The sequence below is a fragment of the Phascolarctos cinereus genome, unplaced genomic scaffold (genome assembly GCF_003287225.1).
Source record: "Phascolarctos cinereus isolate Bilbo 61053 unplaced genomic scaffold, phaCin_HiC Scaffold_5;HRSCAF=322, whole genome shotgun sequence".
NCBI lineage: Eukaryota > Metazoa > Chordata > Mammalia > Diprotodontia > Phascolarctidae > Phascolarctos > Phascolarctos cinereus.
The window spans coordinates 360697432-360707880 of NW_027555958.1; the positions used below are offsets into that span (position 1 = coordinate 360697432).

At 35.1% G+C, this 10449-nt stretch overlaps 1 non-coding gene across 1 annotated transcript; it reads left to right on the top strand.

Annotated features, from left to right (window-relative positions):
- The first annotated feature begins 9388 nt into the window (after positions 1 to 9388).
- Positions 9389 to 9459, top strand: TRNAG-GCC (transfer RNA glycine (anticodon GCC)). The gene has a single exon. It is a non-coding gene; the product is annotated as a tRNA-Gly (tRNA).
- The last annotated feature ends 990 nt before the right edge of the window (positions 9460 to 10449 follow it).

The following is a 10449-nucleotide window of genomic DNA, read 5'->3' on the forward strand; positions in this document are numbered from 1 at the left end:
TTAGTTATTTTGTACACAGTCTTCTTTCCATTACTAATTCATAAACTCCTTGAGGGCAGAGCTCACACGCAAGAGTGGGGAACCTGTGACCTGGCCCTCTAGGTCCTCAAGTGTTTCTCTTTGACTGAACAAGGGGGATTTTTTCTGTGAAGTTTGGATTCAGTCAAAGGGCTACACTTGAGGACCTAGAGGGCCACATGTGGCCTCAAGGCAGCAGGTTTCCCATCCCTATATTTAAAGTGTGAGTTCCCTGAAGAGCAGAGACTATCTTACTTTTGTATGTTTTTGTATCACCAGTGCTTAGCACGGTATTTTATAGATAGTAATCACTTAATAAGTGCTCGATTCATTTATTCATACTTGACTTTATACCTCTCCAAATTAATAAAAATATCTGGCAGCTATAAAATGATTTCAAGTTTAAAAAGCACTTTATATAGATTACCTCATTTAATTCTCACAGCACTGTAAGGTTATTATTATTATTATTATTATTATCATTCTCACTTATTAATGAGGAAACTGGCTTATAGAAATAAATGACTTGGTCTGGGTTCCGTAGGTATTAAGCATCTGAGGCAGGCAATTCTGGCTCCAAGGCTTTTCCTTTCTCTGCTATGCTGGACTACACTGCCTTTCACTCAATGCATAATATTGCTTGCACATGGACATTTGGGGCATTCCAAGGCCAAATTCTCTGCAGTACCTGCTGACTCTCCTGTATACCTGTTGGCATAAAAGGTTGACTTCTGATGTGTTTCTTATTCCATCAAGAAAATAACTTCAAGCAGTCTCTTGCTATAATTCTGTACTCAAAATACAGGTGGTGGCTTTCCGTTTTTCTTTTCCCAGGAAAGAATATATCCTGTGATTTCGTTCTGTACTTATCACCACCTTCTGAACAACAACACGGAAAAGCAGCCTATGTTTTTTACTTCCACAACACTTTGAGCATTATAAATCTTCATGTACTTAATAAATTATATTGGCTTATTCCCCAATTGATAAATGATCAAAAGAAATGAACAGTTTTCAGATGAAGTAATCAAAGCTGTCTATAGCCATATAAAAATGCACTAACTTACTATTGATTGGAGAAATGCAAATTAAAACAACCTCATAGTTATTAGATTGGCTAGTAGGACAGAAAAGGAAAATGACAAATATTGGAGGGAATGTAGGAAAAATGAGACACTAATGCGTTGTTGATGGAGTTGTGAACTGATTTAACCATTCTGTAGAGCAATTTGGAACGATGCCCAAAGGGCTATAAAACCTTTTGACCTAACAATACCACTACTAGGTCTGTCTCCCAAAAGAGATGAAAAAACAAAAAGGAAAAGGATCTCTATGTACAAAAATATTTATAGCAGCTCTTTTCTAATGGCAAAGAATTGGAAATTGAGGGGATGCCCAACGATTGGTGAATGGCTGAACAAATTATGGTATGTGATTATGATGGAATGCTATTGTGCTGTAAGAAATGATGAGCAGGATACTCTCAGGAAAACCTTGAAAAACTTACATGAGCTGATGTACTGTGTGCAAAGTAACAGCAATATTGTAAGATGATCAGCTGTGAATGACTTAGCTATTCTCAGCAATACAATGATCCAAGACAATTCTGAAGGACTTATGATGAAAAGTGCTATCCATCCCCAAAGAAAGAATAGATGGTGTCTGTATACAGATTGAAGCATACTTTTTTTTAAACTTTATTTTTCTTCAGAGTTTTTTTTTGTCTATATTTTCTTTCACAACATGACTAATACGGAAATGTTTTGCATGACTACACATGTATAACCTATATCAAATTGCTTGTGTTCTCATTGGGGGGGTGGGGAGGAGAAAGGGAGAGAATTTGCAATTCAAAGTTTTAAAAATGAATGTTAAAAATTGTTTTTATATGTAATGGGAAAAATAAAATACTAAACATTTAAAAAATAAATTATATTGGATCAGTTTTCCTCACTTGTGAAACAAGGACTGGAATACTTCTCATGAAGCTGGGCATGTACTCAGTTTACTTATGCTGAAATATACGTTCTGGACCCTTGCAAAAGGACATGTGTGACCAGTGGTTCTTGACTGGTCATCATCAGTGACTGAACCAGGAAGAGCCACTCACTGTATGAGCTATAAGAAGTGAGTAGAGATGACTTCCAGACTTTCTTTTGACACAGCATACTCTAGTTCCCAAAAGGACTTCCAGAAAGAGAGAGGACATTTCTCACCTTCCTCTCATCCATTCCCCTCTCTGGAGCAATGAGAAATATAAACACATGGCAGCAAGAACATATATTTACTTGGATAGCCTGAGTCTGGACCTCAGGTTCTTGACTGCCTCTTCTGTTTTGTGTCAAAAGGTCGTTTGCATAACTTCTTAGAAAAGAGTACCACGACCAGGATCTGAGAGGACTATATGACCTGCCTGGCTAGATATATACTTCCAACTTGCTCATACACACACATCAGAAGTGAATGTGGAATACCTTTTGAATTTTTCTACAAAGTTGTCTTTACTTTCTGGGAGAGTATAATAGGAGTGTTAGACTATTGTTTCCTATTTTAAATATTTATCATTACGTACTTATGAGTCTCTTGTGTTTTAAGCAAAGCTTTTGTAATGGAAGAAATAAACGACTATCCTATACCTGATAACTACTTTTTACATGAAATCCCTTTACAAAAATAAATCTTGTTGATCACTTTTAGGAGAAAAACTAGATATGAGGCATTCTTATTTTTGTTTTAGATATTTTCTGTGGAATTCCTGCAGTATGGGTTATTGAGCCAGAGAGTTTGGAAAAGTCTCTTCCATGTCTTTGAAGTTAGGCACCCTCAGTATTGGATCCAGGTATGTTTGAGTCCAGAGTAAGAGCCCTTCTTGGGGAGGGAGCTCCATGAGCCGTGGGTAATAAGAGTTAAACTAGACAATCTTTAAGGTCTGCAAAGGCTTTAAAATGCCATGATTCTGTGATTTCCATTAATATCAAGGGAATGGATCAGCATAAAAACACATGAAGATGTGCTAGTCTCCATATTCCCCCTGGAATTCCAATGGAATTCTTAGTACTGAAAAGGAGAATCCATATCTGTCTTTATTAGCTCCTTGAGGGGAGGGACTGTCTTTTGCTTCTTTGTGTATCTTTTATGGTTAGCACAGTACATGGCACATAATAGGTGCTTAATAAAGGTTTATTGATTGGTTGATTGATAGAAGGAGTAGAAAAGTAATTTGAAGAAACTCTATTATGCTCAATTCCTCGAATCAAGTTATCTGGCTTCAGAAATCCATCTGTTTAACTAGGCTTCCTCAGAATTCCAAAGGTATTCTTTTCCAAACTGTGAGAACCTAGAGAATATACTTATTAGTACTAATCCTGAAAATGCCTTCAGAGACCTAAAAATAATCCCACCTCTGAATCTGCCATAGACATGAACAATGATGATTGATATTATTTTTAAATATTTTATTTTTTCCCAAGTGCATATAAAAACAATATTCATTTAAAAAAAATTTGAGCTCCAAATTCTCTCCTTTCCTCCCTCCCATCCCCCCTTCCTAAGACAGTAAGCAATTTGATAGAGCAATTTGATACATGTAAAATCATGCAAAACATATTTCCATACTAGTCATGTTGTGAAAGGAAGTATAGACAACAAAAAAAGCCATGAACAAAATAAAGTGAAAAATATCATGCTTTAATCTGCATTCAGACTCCAGCAGTTCTTTCTTTGGAGGAGAGTAGCATTTTTTACCATGAATTCTTTGGAATTATCTTGGGTCATTGTATTTCTGAAAATATCTAAATCATTCACAGTTGATCATTATACAATATTGTTGTCACTGTATACAATGTTCTTCTAGTTCTGCTTACTTCACTTTGTATCAGTTCATTTAAATCTTTCTAGGTTTTTATGAAAGCATCTTGCTTGTCATCTCTTATAGCAAAATAATATTCCATTATAATCACATACCACAACTTATTCAGCCATTTCCCCAACTGATAGGCATCCCCCTCGATTTCCAATTCATTGCCACGACAAAAAGCTTCTATAAATATCTATCTATATCTATCTATCTACCTACCTACCTACCTATCTACCTATCTATCTACACACATACATGTATATATATATATGTATATATATATACATATATACATATATATATATATATTTATTTATTTATAAAAATAGGTCTCCTCTCCACCCACTTTTTTAATCTCTTCGGAATATAGACCTAGTAATGATATTTCTGGATCAAAGTGTACACACATTTTTATAGGCCTTTGGGCATAGTTCCAAATTGTTCTCTAGAATGGTTGGGTAAGTTCACAATTCTACCAACAGTGCCTCAATGTCCCAATTTTCCCACATCCCCTACAACATTTATCATTTTCCTTTTCTGTTATATTAGCCAATCTGATAGGTGTGAGGTGGTACTTCAGAATTATTTTAATGTGTATTTCTTTAATCACTAGTGAATAAGAGCATTTTTTTTTCATATGACCCTAGATAGCTTTGATTTATTAATCTGAAAACTACCTGTTCATGTCATTTGGCCATTTGTTAGTTGAGGGATGACTTGTATAAAAGTTCTCTATATATTTAAGAAATGAGACCTTTTAATGATCGTTAGAAGAGAGCCCTCTTTGGATTCAAAAGAGAACTAGTCTTGTCAATTAAGGATTGGATTGAAAATAGGACTTCAAAGGGAGAGAAAAGGTTTTGAGGTCTTGTGGTACCAGAGGAGGGACTATCCTTAGTTACATGTTTTTTTGCACAAGTGCTTCACTACCATTGTATTCTGTTTATGCTCACTTTTCTCACAGATTTTATGTGTATTTGTGGGAGAGTTCATCTTAGTTTTATGAGTGGAATTTTTATAACTACTGTTTTTATTTATTTATTATCTTATAAAATGTCTTTCTTAGAGCTAATTATGGGAAGCACACTGATGGGGGCTTGTGAACTAAAGTAGTAGGAGTAGTCACTCACAGTATACCCTGGATTCTGGGATAAGCAGCCTTCACTTATGAGTGAAAGTTGGGGGAGTAGTCCAGAGAAGTGCTACAACTGGGCGAAAACAAACTTTTCTCCCTAAATACCACACATATCTATTACATCTTATGTATATATATATATACATATATATTATATATATATAATATAATATATATGTATATACATACATATATACATATAATTCTCCAGAGATTGATGAAAGTAATATTTTCACCTTAGAGATTTCCTTTTGATTATCTTGCTACATCATACCCTTTGTTTTAAAGCTATCTCTACAACAGTTCCATATAATGGCTCATAATTAGATGATTTTGATTTCAAACAAACACTACGAATCAGAAGAAAATATCAGCCATAAAAAAGATTCTATTTTCAGACAAGTCCTCAGGAAAAAAAAAAGGAGAGTGATTGTGAGGGTAGGGAATGTAGATAGCACATAATCAGATTATTTCTATCAATGTATTACACATTGTTAAATGTCTTTATAACTACAAACCACAAGGGAGCTAGAATTTGTCAACTGTTGGAGGAGAGTCCGTGAAGGAGAAGAAGGAACAGAAGGTGTGGCTGCTAATTTCTGGAAGAAAAAACGTCAGCCATTTTAATAAGAAAAATAAAGCTCTGTTGAGAGGATGGACTAATGGCAGAAAAAAACTAAAGCATGTCCAAAATGTTAGAATTACATATTTCATGAAATCCTCAGTTACAGGAGCAAAGTGTATGCTTTCTCAAGTGGGTGTAAAGATAATGCACATGACCTTATAAAAGATGACAGCATTGGACTGGGAAATAATTAAATAATTAGTTTAATGAAAACAGTCATTAAAATGGATAATTCTATACTAGGTCAGTTAAACAGCAGAGGGAACAAAGCAGAATACTGATCTCTCTATGTCTTCTTTTTCAGGGTCATAGAACCATAGACTTAGAGCTGAAAGCATCTTTAGAGATCACCCAATCCACTGCCTCATTTTTTTTTTAACAGATGATGAAAATAAGACCCATAAAGGTTAAGTGACCTATCAAGTGAGTGTTAGAGTCAGGATTTAAACTCAGTTCTTTTGACTACAAGCCCTGCATGCTTTTGACTTCATTGTACCATATTCTTTTTCTCCCCCTAGCCTTTTTTCTTTCCCTTCCTTCCTTCTTTTCTTCCTTCCTTCCTCCCCACCCTCACTCAAGCCTTCTCCACTGCATGTCTTCGTACCTTTCTATAGTAAAGAGGTTGTATCATATTGTCATATGGATTAATTCTCAGTTACCATTGGAATAGATATCTGAGAAAAAAGATTCCCTTCAGAAGTATTTGGTCTAACAGGATATGGAAGTATCAGCATTGCCTTAGACTTAGACAAACAAACAAAGCTAGTGTGGCCCCCTCTGTGCCTAACTCTTAAATTTTATATTATCAAAAGCTACTCTGTGATATGAAACAAAAGTGACAAGAAATACAGTGAATTATCAAAATAATTCCTCAGAGTTGCAAAATTGGAAGGAGGTGTTCAAATGCAGTCAGAACTCATTCACACTGTAGGGGGTTTGAGTTCAAAATGAAGCCTCCAGTATTCTGGTTTTAAATTCCAGTTGTTTACTGACTTTGAAAGCAAGATTCTGAAGCAAATATTCAGTAGGCTTTTTGGGCATCAAACCATTCTTAACAAACATGTTGATGAGTTAAGTATAAAAAAATCAGAAACATACGGTTCACATTTCTCTGGAAATCCACATGGGTATATTAAGGGAATTGAAGGGAAATGACTTGGGCCAAACATATTTAGGTATTTAATGAACACCAAATCTACCAAAACAATGTGAGATGTTTTGATGAGTCCACCCCAGCATGGCATTTCTCTATTAGAATAAATTGCTTTCCTTAGCTGCTTTTAACTTAGTTCCATGGTGTGCTCTGACACATTTATGTTTTAATACTTCAGTGGCTTTCTGATCTTATTGATGTCACATCCAACCTGCATTTCTGGCTCATTGGAAAGGATCTTTGTATTACTTGATGCTTTTTTCAGATTGTATCCCAACCACATCTTCTCAATATGTACAATTCTTGTCCATATCCTCTCTCAAAATCTCCCTAGAGAATTTACATAATGTGATGGATGCCTTCTAGGACTTTTAATAGTTCATGGATTTCATGAATTATCCATCTATTAGACCTTGCTCTTGCTACATAAGTAGTTCACTTACTTTTTCAATCATATAATAGCTAGCATGTAAATAGCACTCTAAGATGTACAAAGTGCTTTACAAATGTTATCTCATTTTACCCCAACAACAACCTGGGAGGTAGATGTTATTATTGTCCCCATTTTATAGGTGACTCCAGATCAAATAATCTATCCACTATTTGATGAATGACAACATCAGTTCTTGAAAGATGAGAAATGGTGTCTAAGGACTAGCTTGAAATTATTGAAATGGTATCTAAAGACTAGCTTGAAATTATTGAAAACACTGCAGAATTTCCTTTATCTATTTCTCATTTTTCCAACCATTTTTCCTTTAAGTAGGTTAGATTGAAGCTGTTATAATTTTGTGAAATGCTTTCTCATCTTTATTTTTCCTCTTAATTTGGTATCAATTTTGACACTTGCCATAGTAAATTGATAATCTGATGGCACATAGACATGATTAGGTCGAATGACACCCATATTGGTAGAGTTGTCTTTTCATGTTATGATATAATCAATTTCATTGGAGAGGGGGGTGATATTCATTGCTCCCCACGTACATCACCTCCCAACTTTCTTCTTGAAGAAGGTACTCACAATACTTAGATAAGAGGTGTCTAAATAATTTTTCCTGTTTTTACGATTCAGAATCATATTTTCCCATATTGTTCACCATCCTGTTCAGTTCCCCCTTTTTTATTAAAGTATTGAAGATTATAATTTTTCTAACTTCGTTCTCTTAAAAAGTTATTGACGCAGGACGAGTAGTTATCATCATGGTATTATCATTACTCAAACTCATTCTGAGCATTGAGAGGCAAGAGAGTACAGGGTAAATTCTCCATGAAATAATATTTCCTGTTGCCTTTGAGGGCATCGTGAAACTGTTTCTACCAACACCTTAATTTACCTCTCCAAGGACAACCTGTAAGTTATCCTTCCACTTAATTGTAACTTTCTTGTGTCCTCTGGATTAATTTGTAACAAGAATGTCAATATTGATATGGTTCAGTTTCTCTAAAATCATGGTAACTTATTAAACATTAGATAAGGGGAAAATACACATTTAGAGTAGAAATATGTAAACTCTTCTTTCTAGATTAAAATTTTGAAAAATTTGCATGATTCATGGTACCCTTTCTCCTTCACACTCACATTCTGCCATTCTGCCAGCATCACCACAGAATAAGAAGGGGCCTTGCATAATACAGAGAGCTATTTCTTTGATGAGTTACCATATCTAAAGAATTCATCACCTAGTGACCTGCTGGTTACGTGCTTATTTATATTTAGTTTGGCTGGGCTTTGGATGATGGGCACAATTTCTCATTGGAACCATGCTCAAAATGTTTCCAGTGTAGTAGAACCTGTCAGAGCTTGTGTTCTACTGGTAGAACTTTCAAACACTACTATCTATCTATCTATCTATCTATCTATCTATCTATCTATCTATCTATCTATCTAAATACGTTTGTTATATATGTATATATAATTATAATAAATATTATATGATTTCAAAATGACAATAAAAAGTTATAATCAATTTTTTTTGCACTAAGGGTTAAGTATAAATTATAACTTGGCTTACGTTGTTTTAGTTAGTTGTTTTCCAGTCATGTCTTACTCTTCATGATCCCGTCTGGGGTTTTCTTGGCAAAGATTTCCTTCTCCAGCTCATTTTATAGTTGAAGAAACTGAGGCAAACAGGATTAAGTTTCTTGCCCATGGCGGGGTAGGGGTGGGAGGGTTCTAAGATATTTGAGACAGTTCACAATTTTCTCTCTATGGAAGGTAGGCATCAATTTTCCAATAGAGTTTTGTTTCATTTTAAGGACAGCTTAATGGTGCACCAGATACTGAGCTTTGGTACAGTCTCTGACGTGCATAGCTGTATGTGAAGCTCTCCTTTGAAGCTGGAGCAAAACTTTCAAAAATCACGTAGCAAAATAATCAGTATAATTGTTGTATATTCCTTAATTTTTGAGTATGTTGTATTTTTAAATGCTTTCTAATCTGGGGAGGGGGACAGAAATCAAGTGACTTGCCTATGGTCTCACACACAGTGTGTATCAGAGCCTGGACTTGAACCCAAGCCTTTCTGTCTCCAAGGCCACTCCTCCATCTACCATAACATGCTGCCATGTTGCCTCTCTTATATAAGATTAAATAAGTCTGCATAGGTGGTTCAGTTGTAGAATTCTTGCCTGCCACGTAGGAGGCCCGGGTTCGATTCCCGGTCCATGCATATCTCCACTTTTGGGGCAGCTAGGTGGCACAGTGTACAGAGTACTGGCCCTGAATTCAGGAAGACCTGAGTTCAAATTTGGCCTCAGACACATAATACTCAATAGCTGTGTGACCCTGGGCAAGTCACTTAACCCCACTGCCTAAACCAAAAAACAAAAACAAAAACAAAAAAATGAAAGTTTGAAAAAAAAAGATTAAATAAGAGATTCTGAAATTTTGGACTTAGATTACTCACCTTTTAATATTTTATCATTGCTATAGAGGTGTAAAGGACTTTAGAAGTCACCTATTCTAATGCCTTCTTTTCATAAATAAAGAAACTAAGGCCTAAAGGTATTAAATAAGTCATGCAATAAGTAATGTAGAGCCAGGATTGTGGATACAGCTGCTCTGACTTCAAATCTAGTATTCTATCCATGGCATCAAACTGTCTTTCTAAATGAAAGCTTAATTAAAGATGGTTTTGACTGATTAGATTGATCTTTGTGAGTTTAGCACACAAGCCTGGCATACAACCTTTGTTATGAACTCAGCACACAACCTTACAGTAGTGGGATTTATTTTAATTACTTTGAAAGAGAACTTCCAAATTTGAAAGAATTTATTGCAATAAAAGAGATGTATACTATTACCAGAAAGAATATGGTGTGACAGAGAAAAAACTGGCCTAAACTTGGTTCTTGTGTTAGCAATGTAATTAACCAAATATATGAGTTTGGAAAAACGTTGGGCTTTGATTTTTTCATCTGGAAAATGAGAGGGTTAGACCAGATGAAATCTAAGGTCATTCCCACTTAGCACTAACATTCTAAAGCTTTTGAATGCCTCACAAATGAGCATTCTCAAATAACTATGTCATGTTCCACAATAGCAATCTTTTACTGCAATAATAAGGTGAAAACTCATATATGTTCACCGCTCTACAATATTCAAGCCTTCAATAAAATCTTTCTATACACCAGAAAGAGGAAATAAGAAAATGATTAGA